The sequence below is a fragment of the Canis aureus genome, chromosome 22, assembly GCF_053574225.1.
Source record: "Canis aureus isolate CA01 chromosome 22, VMU_Caureus_v.1.0, whole genome shotgun sequence".
NCBI classification, from domain to species: domain Eukaryota; kingdom Metazoa; phylum Chordata; class Mammalia; order Carnivora; family Canidae; genus Canis; species Canis aureus.
In genome coordinates, this window is record NC_135632.1 from 28,065,893 (window position 1) to 28,085,358 (window position 19,466).

General features: G+C 40.4%; 2 protein-coding genes across 14 annotated transcripts in view; one reads left to right on the forward strand and one right to left on the reverse strand.

The window, feature by feature from the left end:
- Positions 1 to 6,785, reverse strand: part of SATB1 (SATB homeobox 1) — a 101,207-nt gene extending 94,422 nt beyond the window's left edge. Inside the window, exon 1 of one of the 2 annotated variants that reach the window (XM_077865328.1) lies at positions 6,603 to 6,785. The gene's annotated coding sequence lies outside the window, so the exon portion shown is untranslated. Of the gene's footprint in view, positions 1 to 472; positions 608 to 6,602 lie in introns of those variants that run through there. The other variant, XM_077865330.1, reaches the window with a different exon arrangement.
- LOC144293956 (uncharacterized) overlaps positions 1 to 19,466 on the forward strand; it is a 53,494-nt gene that overhangs the window by 13,928 nt on the left and 20,100 nt on the right. For 2 of the 12 annotated variants that reach the window (XM_077865336.1, XM_077865337.1), the window contains exons 1-3: positions 7,169 to 7,436; positions 10,637 to 10,979; positions 16,583 to 17,209. The exons of 1 other annotated variant lie outside the window; for it this stretch is intronic. The gene's annotated coding sequence lies outside the window, so the exon portion shown is untranslated. Of the gene's footprint in view, positions 1 to 7,168; positions 7,437 to 8,330; positions 10,148 to 10,636; positions 10,980 to 14,647; positions 14,796 to 16,582; positions 17,210 to 19,466 lie in introns of those variants that run through there. 9 more of the 12 variants (XM_077865340.1, XM_077865341.1, XM_077865344.1 and 6 more) reach the window with 9 other exon arrangements.

The following is a 19,466-nucleotide window of genomic DNA, read 5'->3' on the forward strand; positions in this document are numbered from 1 at the left end:
TATCACAATAAAATATTTATAACACAAAATCTCTTTTACCTGAAAGTCCTTAACATTATAAACATTAAAAGGCCAAATTGTCATTCACATGCTCTTAACGGCATATCTGAAACCATTGAGCAAGACCAGAAAGGAACCTCCAGCAATCAACTCTACTGTATGCCTGGCTTCCTGGAAAACAGCATCTAAAGAATTCCCTCTCAAACAGATTACTACCTTATCTTTAAATATCTCAAGGAAAGAGGGTCTAATAATTTCTCCTGGGAGCTGCCTACCATATTTCACCACCCAAAGAAGAATGCCCACTGAAGAATTCTTGTTAGTATTTGGTCCCAAATCATCTCCAGCTGAGAAAAAGCAACATCCCAACACAGAGGTCTTCCCCCCCGAACACTAAATGCCTGTCTCTCCTCCCTGTGGCTGTAGCCCTGCTGCTCCATATGAAACTGATAGGAACTTTTTTGGCACTTACCCTCCAAATATCAGAGGCTGCTCTCCAAATCTAGCCCTATAGGAGAGCTCTCAAAAACTAGTCTTTGATGAGGTGACAATGACGAAGTTCTCTCTGGCACTGCTAGCAAGGCAGAAGCATCCCCAAATGAGGTGTTACCAGTTGCCTGTGAAGCAGCTGGACCATTACTGCAGTTCTGAGGGTGCGTCACAAATCAGGTCATAGCTCTGGGTAGAGTCCACCCACTTCACCCGGTACAACGCCCTCCATTTCCTGCACACCTGGGGGGAAGGGGTACAGAGAAGGGGGGGGGCGGCTAGTGCAGGTCCACAGACATTCTAGTAAAGGCACGACCAGGTGCAGCCTGACATCTGCTTCTTCTGCAAGCATTTCAGTTTCATTTGGGGGACCTGCACCCCGAGGTACTCAAAATTTTGTGCAACAATAAACGGGCTCTAAAATGAGTGATGAGTGTAATAAAATATTGGACAGTTAAATGTTTTATCCAGCAAGATCTTTCCTCCACTGGAAACTGAACCAACTCTTAATTTTTGATTACAAGATACTTCACTACCAAATGTCAAATAACTGGACTGAATAAATTTCAGCAGAATCTAGGGACCTAAGTGCTGAGGTACCAGTTAACTAATTTTCATCTCTCATAACTAAACTAGATCATCACACAAACTGAATTACATCCTTGAAAGTCCATTGAAAGAGGTGATGAGAATTTCTATTATGAACCTTCAGACAGCAACAACTGTGGAAGTGATACAGAATAACTTGAAAGAATAAAAATAGGCCAATATGCTGGAGAAATGCTCTGCTACTAAATCTCACCCTGAATATATATACACACAATCTGTATCTATTTACTCTCGAATGAAATATCTGATCTTAAAAAAGACTTTAAAAAAATAAACAGCAAAAGGTACCATTGGCATAAGTTCAAAAGTACTAAATAATGTGTGTTAATGTGTTGATCACACTCTATGAAGACATCAAGTTTAAATAGACTTACCATTGAGAATTGCACTTAGGAACGATATATAAATTACCATAGTAGACACTTTTTCTTTGGTGTACTGAAGAAGAACCTTGTGTAACAGATTTGATTTATATACTGTATTAAGACCCCATTCTGCTTTGATGTCAATGGAATATGTGATTAGAAACTGACAACTGTGTGTAGATGATGGTGTAAGAGCTACTTATAGAATGTAAGTGAAAATAAGCATTTTTTTTCCCAGTTAAACCTAAGTTTTGGAATTCAACTTTCACAGTATTTTGATGTTTCCAGGAGGCTCAAAAAAGAAGGGACTTTTAATTTAAGAAGAAAAAAAACATGCATTTGTATCATAAGAAAGCTGAAATCTCACTTAAGATTGGCAGATTAACAAGAGGACAAAGGGGGCAAGAATATTTTCAGAGGAAAGCTAACAGTATCTATCAATCAATCAATCAATCGATGAGCCCCACTTTGTACTCATGTTAGCAGATCTCCATTAACAACAAACATTCAATCTAAGCCTTGGAAGGTACCACACTTTATCGAAGTTATTCTCTAATCAGATAATTTAATCTATTTAGAACTTTGCAGAAAGCTAATTTAGCAAACACACATTTCAAGGTGTTTGAACATGTTTGTCCCGAGGTTGCTCTAAGATGACTATTTTAAGTGGCCTGCAGACTCTTTTGGGGTTTTGATGTTACAGTTGAGATATGTAAAGTAAAAGTGCATAGCATTTCTTTCAACTGGTTCTCACACGACAGAAATAAGAAGATGGTATTACTCTTCTTTAAAGTTTTGCCACTGGTAAGTGATAAGAAAAACTCCGCTCGACCCCTACCCCCAACCGGGAAGAGTCTGAAGCCCTGGATTACAGTACAGGTAGATATTAAAATGGAGACAGAGCCGTTATTTAGTGGTGACAGGAATATAAATACGTGCACTAACCTATAAACTGGTATTTACTTCAGGAAGGTAAGTAATATTTTTCCTCTGATTGCTGAGCTGTCAGTTTAATGCAGCGTAAATAAACAGTAGGTGCCTGCTAGCTCGAAGTAGGAAGTGTTCATTCCACACGAGGAACAGATTACTGAAGCCTGATGCTCATCATGCTGAAACATAACTTTCATTTTACCAGAAAATACACCCTACCGTGGATGATTCTTCGTGCCTGATCTATTAATTAACTTAACTCTGTTCTGTCAAAAGGTAAACCAATTTGTTAAATTCACCCCAGAGTTTTGGAGTTTGAAAACCAAATCAATTTGAAAAGCAAAGAGTTATGACTATCCTGTAATCTGATCACAAATGCTAAAAATGAATACTAAATATAATAAGCATAAACCATACAAAACTAAAGCAAAGCACATATTTAAATATAGACTTTAATAATCCGAGTTACCAAATTTGCTCAAAAATCTTCCTCCTTTGCCAATTAAAAACAACTGGCACCTTTAATATTTCACAACCTTGTGCTCCTTAGGTCCGTTCAGTATATATGCTTACTCTGCTGTCTGAAATATCTAAAAGTAAACCATTCATAAAAATAAAATCACACTCTTTAATTCTAATAGAAATATTACTGAACTCTCCTGAAAAAGGTGGCAAGTTTGAAGATCAAATGATGATACCCTTCCTCACAGCATTCATGTAAAACGTGGGTTTCTTCCCATTTTCTATATACCACAAAGCTATGACGGTATATAGTGCAACTAATTTTTTCCTTATACACAAGTATTAAGCAAAATCTTTCACGGCATTATTTAAAGTGGGAACTCATCTAAAAAAGGACAGAAGGCAACTTGGGGAGATTTCTATTTAAAACATGGGCAAATTCTGCTAGTAAACAATGGGCTGTAAAGGAAGAAGAAGGGCTTAAAAAATAATATTTTTGCATTGGATAACAACCTGCCTAGACATGGTCTGAAGATTGATTCAGTCATATGCATTTATTTTATATACTTCATCAATCCCAAGTACTAATGTAAGAGTCATTCAAGACAACACGTCTTGGAAGAAATGATTTGTTTGTGTAAAGGGCATATCAATGTATGGCCCTCTTGGAAATTTACAGAGCAGATGAAAAACCACTAGAGTGCTTTATAGAGTCCCTGCTGTATATCCATGTTGTGTTTAGCTTAATAGTGTTTGTAACCAAAAGATTTTTACAATAATGAGGAACAGGTGCCTGTCACCTGACCTTTTAGGCCTAATTTGCAATCCACAACCTGTCACATGAAAAAATAATTGAAAATCTCCTTCAGATATTTCAGTCTTTGCTAATTTAATGTAGCCTTTCTTAACCATCACTCAGCATACCATAGCTCATTCAGTCACAGGTTCCTATAGCTGGCAACAGACTTCTCTGCAGAAATAAACCAATACTCACTCGTTTTGTTGTTGTTCTTGTTTAAGATGCTGGGAGACAAAAGAACTACTTTTGTAGATTATCAACCAAAGAATATATTAATTTATTACAACAACTAAACAAAAGGCATTCCTTGTGAATACTTTTACATACAAAGAACTATTATTTATTACATATTTCAGCTTGTGGGAAAATGAGGAATGCATTGATTCTGGAAATAACTATTCAGACTTTTGAAAGTTCTTTAGGTCTTCTTTCTCTATCCCTTTTTTTCCCTTTCTCTCCCTCTTGCTCTCCCCACCCCCACCCCCACACAGATTTTTAAGGCACTAGTTAGTACTTTAGGAGGGAAATCCTTATCTGTTCTTATTTCACCCATCATTTGTACTCATTATTCAGAAAGGAATACAAAATTGAACAGTGATTGTTTCTCTTGTATAATCTTGTTACATGTAGCCATACTTAAATTTAACAATGCTTTGTATTTTATGGCTACTGTTTACATATTATGTATTACATATGACTGAACAGCTCTACATTTAAAATATTGTTTCCATTAGAAAAACTATGAAGTAATAAGTGTCAAATGGAGATGAAAAATAAACATGCCTGTTACATTTATAAAATGCAGAGTCACTTAAAATGTGCACAAATAGGATACGTATTTTGCTACTGTTACGTTTTACATAGTATACACTAGGTCTAAAGTGTATTTAACAATGTGCCTAACCAAGTTAATTAAAGTACTTATGTCTGGTGACTGTGTTAAACACTTGGAGAGGTAGTGAAAGATACAGCCAGTTACTTCTGCTAACTAAAGTTGAAATTATGCACTTATTATAACCTTTTCTAACAATGTGAGAAAAACAGAGTAAATATATTAAATTTGTTTCACAACAGATGCTTAGGTTGTTAATATTTAAGATGCCTATTCATGCTATTCCTGTCTGCACATTTGTCAAAAATGTAAGCTTGAATGCTAATGTTTGCCAGCAGACTGGAGCAGCCAGTATATGAATGTACTACTGTTCCACTAAAATAATATGCAATAGAAATAAAGGACTGCTGCTAAATCATAGCATTAGTACCCCACAGCCGATTAAAGGTTTTTAGAGCAAACACCTCAAACCTTGGCTTTTTCCAGCCTTAAAGTACGGTTGTTGTTGTTGTTGTTTGCTTTTGCAGCTACGTTTTACTATAGAATAAATCTTACATTCCTGACACCTCAGAAAAATCCACTTTAGATAGGGTGTAAATTTCAATAAAGTTTCAATCGCACGCGTTACTCCCTCAGTAAGTCGATTTTAGGGACTGCTGAGGACAAAACCTGACACCTACCAGTCGCCTTTCACTTGTTTCTTACCCCTCCTCTGTTCCTCTTGGAAAAGTCAGGTCTCCTGGCCTCCAAGGATGCAAGCAGGGAACCCCAGCCAGTCCGGGTAGAACGGTTCTCTCCTGAGAATAGGACGTCTTTTTTTTTTTTTTTTTTTTTTTTTTTAAATTTTCCCTGTCTCTGATACAACCACGTAGAGTCCAAGTCTTACAACAATTGCCTGGAAATCTGGAATGCCGCGGAGAAAGTTCGCCGAGGAAGGGCGCAGAGGTCAAAGCTGCCAACCAGGGCACTTTTACGAGGCGATCCTGTGGTTGACACTAGTACGTGAGACTTGCAACGCCCCAGAGGAGGTCGGGGCCAAGATCTCCAGCAAAAGCCCTGAGATCCTCTCCTCCTTCTGGGGGGTCATCCCAAGAGTCACGCCCGGTGCATGTCCCCGGTGGGCGCGTGTGGCTCCCCGCACCTGCCACCTGCCTGCTTCGTCCCCCTTACGGTGGTTGCCCAAACCCACGCGCCGCCGCCCCGGGAGCCTCCGCAGGGAAGCGCCCGGAGAAGGCCGCCACGCTCGGGTCGGGACCGCAGGAGGGAGACACGGTGCGGACCCTGAGGCCGCACCTGCGATGTGTCAGCCCCGCTCAGAGGGCAGCGCCTCTTCCTGCCTTCCAGCCCTCCTTCAAACCTGCAGTCGCTCCGGGAGCCCCTGCGGGCCCACCTCACTACCTCCGGCGGGGACTCCAAGGCGGAGTGCCGCGGCTTTCAAAATCCCGGCTCCAACTTGAGCGCCCGGCGCCGAGCGTCCCCGGGATGGAGAAGTTGCCACCAACTTCCTAGGCCCCTCTCGGCCGCCGCTCCCAGGCAGCCGCGCGGGCGGGGGGCGGAGGAGGAAGGAGAAGGACCGGGGAAGGATGCTGAGCTCACTTGCGATCGGCGGGGACCGTCCCCGCTCCCCCAGCCTACTCTGCCGGGCACCTCTCTGCCAACCCAGCTCCGGGGCGCACGGAGAGGCTTCCTCTCCCTTTTCCCGTCGGCCTCCTTCGCTCTTTGCGGCTCCCCCTTTTCTCTCCGAAGAGCGGTCATACGGAGGACCTGAGGGAGTTCGTCCAGCCTGGGTCTGTCGGGCAGGTGTGTCAGGGTGCCCACACCCTGAGAGGGAATGAATGGCATCTCCGAGCCCCCCGTCCCGGGTGCTCTCCCACGCTCTCCCCGCCCGCCCGCCCGCCCCTCCGGGGTCCGGCCGCGCACGCGAGAAGGGCAGGGGCTCGGGGGACCCCGGCCGCCAGACGTCGGCGGGAGGGCACCGCGCAGCCCGGCAAGGGGCGCCGGGGGTGGGCGCCACCGAGAAGTTTGGATCGATTCCGAAAACAGACAGAGATTCGAGAGCAAGAATACGGGGCGCGGGGGGGGGGGGTGGAAAGGGAGGCAAAGGAGCAGCACTCACTCAGGCATGGGCGCTGGGGGCGGCGGTGGCTGTCGAGTGCGGGCCCGCGACCCGGAGCAGCTCCCCGGGCGGGCGCGCCGGCGTCGGACTTCCGAGGCGGCGGCTTCTGCCTCCTGTGCCGCCGCCGCCGGAGCTGCGGCTGCCGCGGAAGTTAATTGCAACTTGACTTCAAGTTGTCTTCTTTCCCCATCCGAAGTGGGCGTTTAAAGGGGAGAGCGAGACGAGGAGCGAGCTGGCGGGCGCGCGGGGCCGAGGGAAGGAAGGGGGAGGGAGGGGATGTTAACGGGGGGAGGGGAGGGGGAGGGGGCGGCGGGGGCGGGAGGGGGAAGGGGCCGGCGGGAGCTGCTCTCGGCTCGGCGGCCGCCGCGCCCGCAGTCTGGAGGCGCACCGGAGCGGCCGGGGCGCCCCCCGCGGGAGCCCGCAGCCCCCCGGGGCGCGCATCCAGCCGCGGCTGCTCCGGCCCCGCGCGCCGCGCCCCGGGGCTCGGCGGACCCCGCGCCGCCGCCGCTCCCGAGCTGGTGCGAGCGGGCTGGCCGGCGGGGCGGCGAGGGCCCGGCCCGCCTCCCCAGCGCCCGCCCCGGCTTCTCCCCCTGGCGGCGGAGCCTCGGCGGCCGCCGGCTGCACGGAGCGCTGGAGCCCGAGCCGAGCCGAGCCCGAGCCCGAGCCGCCGCCGCCGCCGCCGCCGCCGCCGCCGCCGCCAACGCCGCGCTCGGCTCCCAGGCTCCCTCCCCGCGCGCCGGCCGGGGTGTGGGGGGCGGCGGGCCGGAGGGACGAGGGCGGGCGAGAGGCGCGCGCCGGGATTGGCGCCGAAGACCGGACCCTCAGCCGCTGGGGGTAAGTGTGGGCGCCCGGGAGTGCGCGGAGGGGTGCGCGGCGCGGTTCTCGACGCCCGCCGACCCTGCCCCCTCACCTCTCCCGGGCCCCCACCACGCGCACCCCTCCTCTTGCCGCCTGCGGCTTCCTCTTGTTGTTCGTTGTTTGGCTGAGCTTTTTTTGGGGGGGGGGGGGGGAGAAGCGGGCGATTGCAGTGTGTGTGCCAGGGGAGGAGGAAGTCAGGTGAGCGGGCCCTACGCACCCCCCACCCCCAAACCCAGCCCGCGTGGGGTGTATCGCTCCCCACTAGGGGCATGTGGGCCAGTTTTTTTTTTTTTCTCTCGTTCATGTTCGGTGGAGACGATCTCTCCTTCGGGGGCCTCCTCCCCTCTCAGTCTGCACGGTCCATCGCCCTCCACCCTGGCCCCGCCCCTCTCTGCACCCCATCCAGGAGTGCTGCACCCCAACTGAGGAGCACGTGGTGGAAGGAGAAGGCGGGGTTGCTCTTGCAGACCCCAACCCCGCGCCCCTGCCCGGTTGTTTAAGCAGTAGCCTTCTGTCGGCCGCTTCTTTAAAATCCGCAGGGAAAAGACCCCTAAACTGAGGTCCAGTTTCTCCAAGAAGCTGGAAGCAAAGGAGGAGGCAAGTGATGAGACTGTAGTGACAGGGGGGCTCGCGGAGAAGAGGGGCAAGGGAGCCTTTCCAGAAGGTGAATGAAACTTCAAAAACCTCTACAACGGCAGAGTGACTTGGAGGTTCAGGACCCCAGGCTGAGGAGAAAAGGAGAACTCCATCAACTTTGCCCCTCTCATCCAGCCATCCTCCACCCCCCCACCCCCACCCCCACCCCCACCCCCACCCCCCACCACCCCCACCCAGCTCCTAGGAAGCAAACAGGTCTTTTGTTTTGTGTTCTGTCGTCTTTGGGAAATTTGCATTGAGTATGACAACAGAAAATTACTACTGTTTACTCGAAGTTAAGGGGATTACAGAAAGGAAACATAGTCTACTTTTTTTCCTCCCTTCGGTGTGTGTGTAGTTGTTAGGTTCATAGCTTGAACTGCAAAACGTCAGTTTGTAACAATAAGGACTGTAGAGCCTCCTCCGTGTATTTTTAGAAGCTGCACTTTCTTGAGTTCCTTTCGCACAAGGCTTGCTCTCTCATTAAGTCCCCATACATAATTGTATTTAGAGAGAAGGAAACTATGGAAGCAGGAGGGAGATTGCTAAGATCTCCATCCCGCCAGCGCAGAGCACTGTTTGCAGTGAAGTTCCTGGAAAGTGACTGTGGGCTGAGAATTCAGTTTTTCCTAAAAGCTCTGTTAGGTCCTCTTCTGTCAGATGTCTATGAATAAAGCACGCTGGGAAAATCCTCCTATTCGTGCAGTCTTATTTTATCTTTTACACAGTGGTTGATTCTACTTTCAAGTCCTGGTAACAGCACATCAACTGTGCTGTATTTTTGTGTGGTTTTTCTAAATAAAGGAGGATAGCGCTTGTATTCATGCTGCTTTCTGATATGCCAGTTCTCTCCTATCAGCGGTATTGGATTCCCTGGATTGTCCATCTTTTTCAGTTGTCATTTTATGCAGAGACCATAATTCCAAAGATATAAGAATATAAAAAGTTTATGAATTAGTGTTATTTTAGAGAACTAGCCCCTGGTTTCTAAGGTGGAAGTGCCCACCTCAACTCCTGGTTCTGTAAAGCAAAACAATAAGGTATAAATGCCATGGGCAAAACAAAATACAAGTTTTCCTTCCTGGACCACTTTCTGCATCCATAGGACCCAAGAGACACAAAATCTCCTGCCTTAATTTACCAAAATGCTGAATTGCCTAACCAGTACCAATATCCATCTGGGAATGACATCAGGTTTGGAATGGAAAGAATAAATTCTCAGTCTTTAATTACTGCTTATTAGCAATTTCTTATAGCAGGCAGCTGATTCTCCAATTCTGAAAGGCTGAAATGAAGCTTAACAGAAATTGAAATTAAAAAAAAAAAAAAAAAAAGAGGAGGGATTGTTCTTTTCTCCCTTACACACTCTTACACACTCATTTATTCCCCAGAGTTATCAAGTAAGTCCCCTGAATCGAAAGTGTGATATGCTCCCCTGCGTTAAACCAAGGGAACATTTTGCCCCAACCTTTTGAATTTGCTTTTTTTCCCCTAAATAGTCTTGAACAGAGAGCTCACAGGCTCTATTATAATACAGAATTATGTAATGATGTGTACAGTGCATTAAGTAACATAACTTGATAAACTCTTTTGTAAACCCTGCCCCCTGGCACATAGTAGGAATACATTAAATACTTACTGAATTAAGATGTTAATGAAATATTGTAATTGGCCACAAATTCAATAGTACTAGGGTAAGCCTTTTTTTTTTTTTTTTCCAGAAGAAAAAGATATTTTGCCTGAAAGTTATTAGGGTAATATATTTCTGCTTCTAGATTTTTTTTTTTAACAAGTGCAAATCTGATTTAAATGGTTGAAAGACAAGTAAATCGGAGACATAGCAAATGGTCAATAATAGTAACTAGTGTCAAAAGCTGATTATTTTCCCAGGAGGATAAACCACAAATATTGCCTACTAAATAGTGTGAGAAAGATGCCAAGGAGGGATAAAACAGTATTGGCCTTCAAGGAATTTGTTTGGTGGCAAGATGACATCAAAATGTGAAAAGACAACTTAATGGATCAGTAAATGGATGGAATCAAAAGAATATGTGAGAAAATACTTTTTTTTCTCTTGTAGACCAGAGGAAATAGACACCCTGATGGATGTCTGGTTGGAATGTATTTTTGAACTTAATTTGTCCAGTCAAACCTTCAGGGGGTATCAAGGCAAGCATAGGGAGTGAGGGGGAACTCACCACTTACCTACATAAAGGCATTTTATCTACAGAATAGTTACCACAGGGTAAATAAAGCTTGATTGCATACCGCGTGTATAAATAAAGAGAATCCTAAGTAATTCATTCCATCTTTATATACTTCATTACATTTTTAAAAATTGAACAAGACTGATGCAGACTTCCCTCAAACTTTCTACCCTAAAACTCCTAAATCCTATAAACCCTAAAACTTCCAACCTCTAGTCTTAGTTCTGCCAAACAGAGCAAATCTGTTATGTTAGTCAGGAGAGGCTATCTTATGCCAGGATAACAAACAGTTCCAGCGTTTGATTATCTACAATGACAAAAATTGTTTTCCAGGTTGTGGTGAGTCCCCTGCAAGTCAGTTGATCTGTTCCATGTCTCCTCAATCAGGATTCCAGACTGATAGAACAGTTGCCATCTTGAATGTTTTACGTTGCTATGGGGAGAATAAAGATTACTCCAGAGGGTGTCAGGCTGGCATTTAAATCCTATGGCCAGAAGTGGCACACATCATTTGGGCTTCAACCTAATTGGCCAGGACTAGTGGCATGGCTTCATTGAATCATCACAGTGAGGCCACATCGTGCTGCCTACCTCGTGCCCCAAAGTAGAGAGCTATGCTGCACGACTTTTAAGGACTAACATACTCTTAGTGACTCTTTGCGCCAATATTCTCTAGGTAAGTGATTCCCACCCTGCTCCTTCGTGGCCTAAATGTTCCATTCTTCAGGGTAAGCGCCAGAGAGGCCATCAAATTATAGGGAGACGTGCATGCTGTGACTTCTCTTTGAATGAAGTACTACAGCCCCATATCCCTTCCCCCCAAATTGTGGCACCCTATCAATTTTAAGCCACTCTATATGTATTTCCTAATATTGTATGTGTTTTATTTTTTCAAGACTTGTTTTCCGAGAAAGGGTGCCATGAACAGGAACTTTTAAGAAGTGTTATCTGGGGGGAAAAAAGTGTTATCTGAAAATGTCATGATTATTATCAAATTTTGAAATTTTGTCTTGAGTAGTTACTTCCCTTATCTTAAATATCAAAATTTTGCAACACAAATAAAAAACTCTCTTGGAAGTATTCATTCATTCATTCATTCATTCACTTATGCATCTTTTTGTTCATTCAATAAATAACTCATTTACTGATGCCAGATACTCTATTAAGGACCGTGTTTATGGAGATAATTAAGAGTTATTTTCAAGAAATACGTTTTCCAGTTGGGCACACAGAAAGAAAAGTCATTGCAATGCTAGTAGAGGCACAAAGTTTCCTGAATTCATATGGATCACTGGATTTGGGAAGAAGCAAATAACTCTGCTGGATTTAGGAAAGTTCTATAGTAGAATTGAACCAAGTCCTGAGGAAAAGTGAGACTCTTCTCTGCAGAAGGAGGATAGAGGATATTTCAGGCAGTGAGACCAGTATGAGTAAAGGCACTTAGGATGTCCATCCCAGGACCCTAAGATCATGACCTGAGTCAAAATCAAGAATCCATCGCTTAATGGACTGAGCCACCCAGGTGCCCCAGGTCTTCAAATTGCTAAGGAGAAGTTGCTAATTTGGTTTTATATGAAAAATTGAAATATTAAATGTTGAGAACTTACCCACATTTCAAAGTACACATGTGGGGTGAAAACCTGTACAGATAAAAATCAGCTTAAAGACCAACAATCAAATGTCTCCTACTACATGAGATAGGGAGTCATTAAAAATTGTAAGGATGGGGGTAATACTGTCAGAACTCTTTAGAAAGTTCACTTTGAGGGGATCTGGCTGGCTCAGTTGGTGAAGCATGTGACTTTTGATCTCAGAGTTGTGGGTTCAAGCCCCATGCTGGGAGTACTTAAAAATAAAAATCTTAAAAATAATAGATCTCTCTGGTGGCATAGTGGAAAGGAAAAGTCTGGAGGCTATAGCTCATACTCCATCATATCATTTGAGGATGATGCAAAGCCCTTAATAGCACCGCCCTTTTTATAATATACAACTTTTCATGTGTATAGGGGGCACTTGATAAATATTTCAAGAGCTAATGGATGAAAGAGAAGCTAAAGTTTTAGAAGGAGGGCACACTTTTTGACGGCTCCTTATGCCATATGCTTCCTTTGTTAGACTGTTAATTTTTCAAGAGCACAATGATCTTATATTGATCATATGTAATTTTTCTCTCTGTGGTAAATATTATTGGTTTTTAAAAATGCATAAATCATTTAGAGTAGGACATAAAGATCAGCACAGCATCAGAATATTATCTAGGACTAAGCATACTGATCCTACCTTGTAAAGGAATACCAGCTAAACACATGATTCTTGTACTAGGCCCTAAAAGTCCATACTCCCAGGCTTTGTAAAACTACACTAGACCCTTTTGTATAGCTTATGCATATTTTTAGTGAAGGCCAAACACTATATAGTATTTTATATATAATATATATAAAATACATATATATAATGTATATGTATCTGTATATATAATATATTATGTATTTTATATATTATGTGTGTATAATACATATATAATTATACACACACAAAATATATATATATACAGGGGCACATCCATATTCTTAAAGCCACTCAATTCATTGGACAATCAAGTCTTTAAATTCTTAGCAATTTGGCTTTACAAATTGAAATTTTTTAATTCAACTTTCTTAAGATATAATTTATGGACAATAAAACCCATCCATTTTATGTGTTCCATGAGTTTTGAATACAAAGAAGAAACATGAGCAGATTATAATATTTTAAGTGAACTTCAGAGAAAAAAAAATATATATATATATTTAGACAAAATGTATATACATGTAGGCAAAACAGCCTTAGGTGTCCAACCACCTGGATTCTAATCCAGATTCAACTACTTACTAGCACGACCTTGATCAAGTCTCTTAGTTTTCTGCCTCAACTTCCTCATCCATATGGTGGGGATTATAATTGTATTTACCTCCTGGAGTTAGCAAATGCCAGTGCTTCAACACAGTTAGTAGTCAATAAAGACTATGTTTTCTTTTGTTAATGTTGTTGTTGTCATTATTATTCTAATAGAGAGGAAGTCCTGGGATGTAAACAGGAATAGAAAGTGAATTGACTGGAATGTAAGTGGAGTAGAAAGAAGCAAGTACTCCTGGGTGACTTGCTGTAGTGCCAAGGGGACTCAAAGCCAGAGAAGAATTATGGCCTCTATTTCTGGAATATTTATTTTTTACTGAAAGATTTTGGAAGAAATTATTTTTCTATTAAAACAGCTACACACATAGTGGAATGCTTTCTCTCTTTTATAACTTTTGTGGAAATGTTTGCCAAGTCCAGAACATATTCACTAGTAACATTTATGTTAAAATTGTTAAAGCACCTCCTATTTTTATATACTATGAACGCTGCCCAAATGTAGAATCTTTGCCATTAGTAAATGTTTATATTTTAGATGAAAAATTTGTTGGAGTAGGGAAAAACGTAATGGGGCATGACCTTGGGGAGATCAAGTCACCAGGAAGAAAAGAGAACTGGACTCTAGTTCTGATTCTATAACTATTTTTGTTGATGTCAACAAACATCAAGATGGGGAATCTTTGTTCTTTTCATTCCGAATTCCCACATCCTGGTAGATCTCAAACTTTAGTGTGTATAGGAATTAAATAGAATGCTTTTTTAAAATGCAGATTCCTTGGCTCCATGTCCATAAATTCAGATTTGGTAGAAATAAAGCAGAGATCCAGTGATCCATATGAATTCAGGAAACTTGGGTTGAAAGAGGCAGAAATCCAAATCATAAATGAAAGTTTTGTTTCACTTTTTATCCGACTCTCATCAACATATACACACATAAGCTGGAAAATACAGTGTAAGAAGTGCTTAAGGCATAGTTAGATCTATCTGCTCAAATGTCACCAACTATCTCTTGTTTCTGCTTTCTTCTGTGTCAACTTCTGTTTTAACTTTATTCTTAGTCTAGTTTTCCCTTTACTGTATTAAGCTAGTCCCTCCAAGCTTCTATTCTTCTTGATGTAGAAACTCCAACAAAAGTACACTCCTCTTTCTCAAAGTTTCCACCAAAAGAATTACACCCAAACTGTATAGGCTGGGATTTGGGGAGGTATTGTTCTCCAAGATAAATTGGGGATAATTTTTCCAGAAATAGGAAATTCTTATTAGACAAACCTATAGATTTTCCATCCACTACAGTACATTTTCTAGAAGTACTTTCAGCCTACCCACCAGAGCCTGGGAAGGGCTTAGGATACTCAGAGTTTCTGAGCCAATTGCCTCATACATTTATCCCAGAGTTTTGGGCAAATATTAAATATTTTTATGTGTGTCATGAAGATGATTTGTCTGTAGGTCATCTGTGACTTGCACATTGAGAATCAACGGATTTTGAGATCATTTTGAGGTCATCTCGAACATACAATAATATTATTACTTTTAGATCTTCATGAGACAACTTAGAAGCTGATGTATACAATTGAAAAGGCAGTAAAAGTTCCAGGTATGGTATACAGAAAAGGGACACACAGGACCAGCAGTTGAAACCTGGTTTGACTTGGTTATCGGTTTTGTTTTATTTAGTATTCTTGGACATATGTAGTTTGTTCCATGTAATAGACATAGTCCTAGCCTGGATCTTAGTATGCCTGGCTCCTTTTTAATATTTGGAACATAAATGGATGCATATTATATGGACAATGGAAAGGGGTAAACCAGCAACAGCATGGAAAAGAAAACAGATTTGACTATTAGTCATGAGATATATTTTAGGTATATTACATGCAAGTTTATAGAAGAAGTAAATTCTGATGAATTATTAACTCATTCTTTTAAGTGAGGAAGTTACTTGTATTTTCTTAACTCATTAATAAGGTTAATAAAATAAGTCTGCCTCAACGTTTTAATATTGAGTCATTAGTTTAGTTTCAGATGGCTTCAGATGACCCCACCTCCCCAACTTCCACCTCCACCAAAGTAACCCAATACACAAAAGAAAGTGTTTTCAGCAAATGGTGCTAGGATAACTAGATATCCATACAGAAACAAAGAAACAAATGAAAAACCTTGATCCCTACCTCATACCATACACAAAAATTCATTGCCAGTGGATTATAGATCTAAATGTAGAATTAAGACCATAAAGTTTTGGAGGAAAACATTACTTGGAGATAGACAAAAGTTTCTTAGATAAGCCAAAGAAGCAATAACCATAAAAGAAAGACTAGCTAAATTAAATGTTAAAATTAAGAACCCATCTGAAGGAAAGCAGAGGGAGGAGTATAGCCTAACAACCTATGATTAAACAATCATTACTGCCAGTGAGATTTCCTCTCCTGTGCATTAGTTCAAGTTATTTTGACTTATAAATGATAGAAACTGACTCTGTGAGCTTAAGCAGAAAGGGAAAAGCACACGAGCTTTTTGTGGAATCCAAAGTTAACGGTGAAGTGTGGTTTCAGGAATAAATGCATTCAAGTGCTACAGAGAACCCAGTCATTCCTCTTTCTCCATATTTCTTCTCTTTCTCGTGGCAATACAGTCAGTTCCTTTGTCTCCTCAGTTACATAGCAGATCATGATTGCCACCTGCTCTTGAACCATGGATGTTTCAGTCAAGCCACCCAGAGAAAGGGCCATCATTCTGTCTTCATAGTTCTTAGGGATGAGTCTGATTGGCTCATTTGGATCCAGTGACCACCCTTAGTTAATAAACTATGACCAGAGGCAGGATGATATTTAAGAAACATAGCAACTCCTTTTATCCATGAGAATGTAGAGTGAAAAGAAATAGCATTCCAGTTGATATTCTCTCTACACTTCCTCTTTATTAGACAAAAAACAGAGTTGATGGAAATTTCTACTTGGTCAGTTTTTAATGGTTACTAGTTTCAGTGTATTAATATACTATCCCTTTGAGTGTCTAATATCAGCATCTCTGCATCTCTAGTTGACTGATATATATTAAGGACCATAAACAAAATTAGTCTGTTTTAAAAATGGGCACATTTATTTGTAAATTATTAGCCAAGATCTATTCAAATGCAGACATGCTTTGTTCTAGTCTGGATATACAATAAAATTAATTTAAATAACTTTAATCAGCTTCAAAAACAGCAAATTCCAAGACAATTAGGTTAACTTTAAGAACTCATATTTATTGAGTTAACAGATGGTAAATTAAAAAACAATAAAGCTAATTTTTAAAATCATTCATTAAATTAAAAAAACAGACATTTAACAAAACTGTTTTTAAGCTGTTTTTTTTTCATCCCAATATGCATATTTTAAGATTCCAATTTGGGGAAACTTCTGGGAAGACACAAATAAGTTGCAGTATATGAACATTCTTCTGGTGAATTACTTTTAAAGGATTTAGAACCACCTGAAAAAGAATTTTATGAATCAACAATAAAAAGAGAAGAAATAAGCATATTCTAGAGAGTGGAAAGAATGAAGAGTCCACTTCATCAATTCCAGTCTGCTCTCTAACATGCTCCTGTGGCCTTCTATGTTGCTGGCCCTGACACACTTTGGGATTTTCCTATGCTAGCAGAGTATAAGTCTTTACTGGCCAGCATTGCATTTCCAAAATTTAATGGTCAAGCAGAAGACTTCCCCTTTGATGGCTTCTTGGGCTTTGTGCACCAATGACTTGAAATATATTATAAATGCTAGAAGCTGATCTTCAAGCTTAGAAAAGAGGAATTTTGTGGAAGCACATTAAAGACATGGGGTCTTCTCTTGGGCTCCCACTCTGTTGGATGTCCTTGCAGTTTTTGAAAATGGAACAATGAACATATTCTAGCACATGAAGTATACCAGAAACTGGTTGTTTCCATATGCAAGTTCAATCATTTTTCCCACTTCCTGTGACTTTTATAGATGGAATTGGAGACAGCATCATGGATACATTAAGGTACATCATTTGCATTATATATGCTATTATTGGCTTTAGCATGATGGCATAATTAGAACTATAGTTATATATGTAGAAATCCAGTTACTACATAAAAATATTTGAAATAGATTTGTTTGAATGGCTGGTTGATCAGTTGGTACTATAGATTTTTCTTTACCTTGGAGAGCTACAAACTGTAAGATACTTTATTTTATGGTCCTAGTAACCCATTATCTAAGATCTGGGTTTACTTTACACTGTAAGTCTTACATTACTTGATTGGCAATGTTGAGAATCATATTTACTGGTTTTGATAGACCAACTTATTACTTACAATTTGAGTTAAAAATACTTAGAAATATAAAAATGCATTTATTGAAATTATGGTGGTGAAATTATCTTATTATTGTGCATTTGAAACTACTTAGCCCCAGCCCCTTTTCTCCTTGAAATAATTGTTTTTATAATAACCTTCTGATAATATGAGGCTTTTTAGGAATGTAATTATAACAATATAGCAGGAGGGACTATATTGTTTTTAATTAAACAAGAACAGGTAAAAATAAGAATAGATTATGACTAAATGAAAATTTCAGTAGATGAAATTTCTGTTTTGCAGAAATTAGAGATACAGAAGAAAAACTTCATAACTAGTCTATAGGTAAACTTTTACATAATTTTAAGCAAAACAAGCTTGATTCTTTAAGTATTATGCATAACCAATTATTGGCTCATATATAAAAGCAATGGAAGAATATATTTAAACTGGGAAGGTGTTGGAAGGCATAACAACTAAGAGTACTTTGCAAAAATTGCAAAGAGCTTTGTCTAGATCACTAAGCGTTCAGATATATAAAAAATCAAGAACGGAAATTCCAAGAAAAAAGCTTGGCACTGACTAAGAATTGAGGGTCAAGACGAAGTAATAAATGAATAAAATATAGGTAAAATTGAAGTGAATTAAGAATTGATGTTAGTGACTAGATGTTTTTCTTTACTAAGGGGGCAATGTTTCTAATAAAATAATCCTAAAAGGAGGTTTTTAAATTTTTAAAAGAATAGTCTGTAACTAATAACCACAGTGAGGAAGAGGAGATGGAGAAAACAAAAGCATTAGAGGCTGTTGCTTTATTTTTATTTATTTTTTTTAAAGATTTATTTATTTATTTGAGAGAGAGAGAGAGAGTGCATGCATGAACTAGGGGTAGGGAAGGAGAAGGGGAGGGTGAGCAGAGGGATAGAATCTCAAGCAGAATCCTCAGTGACCAGGAAAGCGCAACATGGGGCTCAGTTTTATAACTTATGAGATCATGACTTGAGCTGAAATCAAGAGTCCGATGCCTAACTGACTGAGCCACCCAGGCACCGCTGTTGCTTTATTTTTAAATCATTGGATAAAAATGCATTTGAGGATAGTTGTGAATAATTTAATATAGATACTAGTTGAATGGGAAGAAGAATATCTATTTTATAAATAATTGTAGGAGATAAAATAAACAAAACAGTTCAAAAGACAAAATGGAAAGGAAACAATAAGGAATTATTGAAAAGAAGAAAGTATGAAATAAGTTCAGTCAAGCTTAAGAAATTATGACAAGTATAAATGTCTTAAATTTTTCTATTCAAATGGAAAGATCTTCACATTAAATTAAAATGAAAGTATTATGATTTGGTGGTGCTTAAGAGTCATACTTAAAGAAAAATGACATGGAAATACTTTTTTAAAGGGCAAAGATTTTGCAGCCTAACATGGTCACGAACAGAATTTTTTTCAAAAAAAGTAAATAAGGCAAAAAGGGCTATTTTATAACTATTATTAATGTAATATAAAGGAATAATGGTACTGAAAAATAATGCATTAAATAAGCATAAATCTAAAATAATTTAACATGCTTTTTTAAAAATGCAGTAGAGCTCATTGTAGCAAAAAAATGAAAATAATGTATTCCCAAACAGTGCAAAACTTAACAAAGTTAGAAACTAAACTAATGAACATTTCATATTCTTAAATAGGAAATAAATGGTTATTTTCATAGATTGTTTTGTAAAGCATTGGATAAAATTTAATACTTATTCCTGATAAAATGATAAAAAGAAAAAATAAACTATTTTTAGCATAATAACAATATTTTTAACTAATAGTCAATATTAAAATAATGTAAAAATACTAGAAATATATATGTTTAAAAACAGGGGTGGGGTAGAGTTGGTATAATGGTTCTGTCATAATAATGTTATTAAACATTATTTTTAAAGCCCTTATCAGCATAATAAA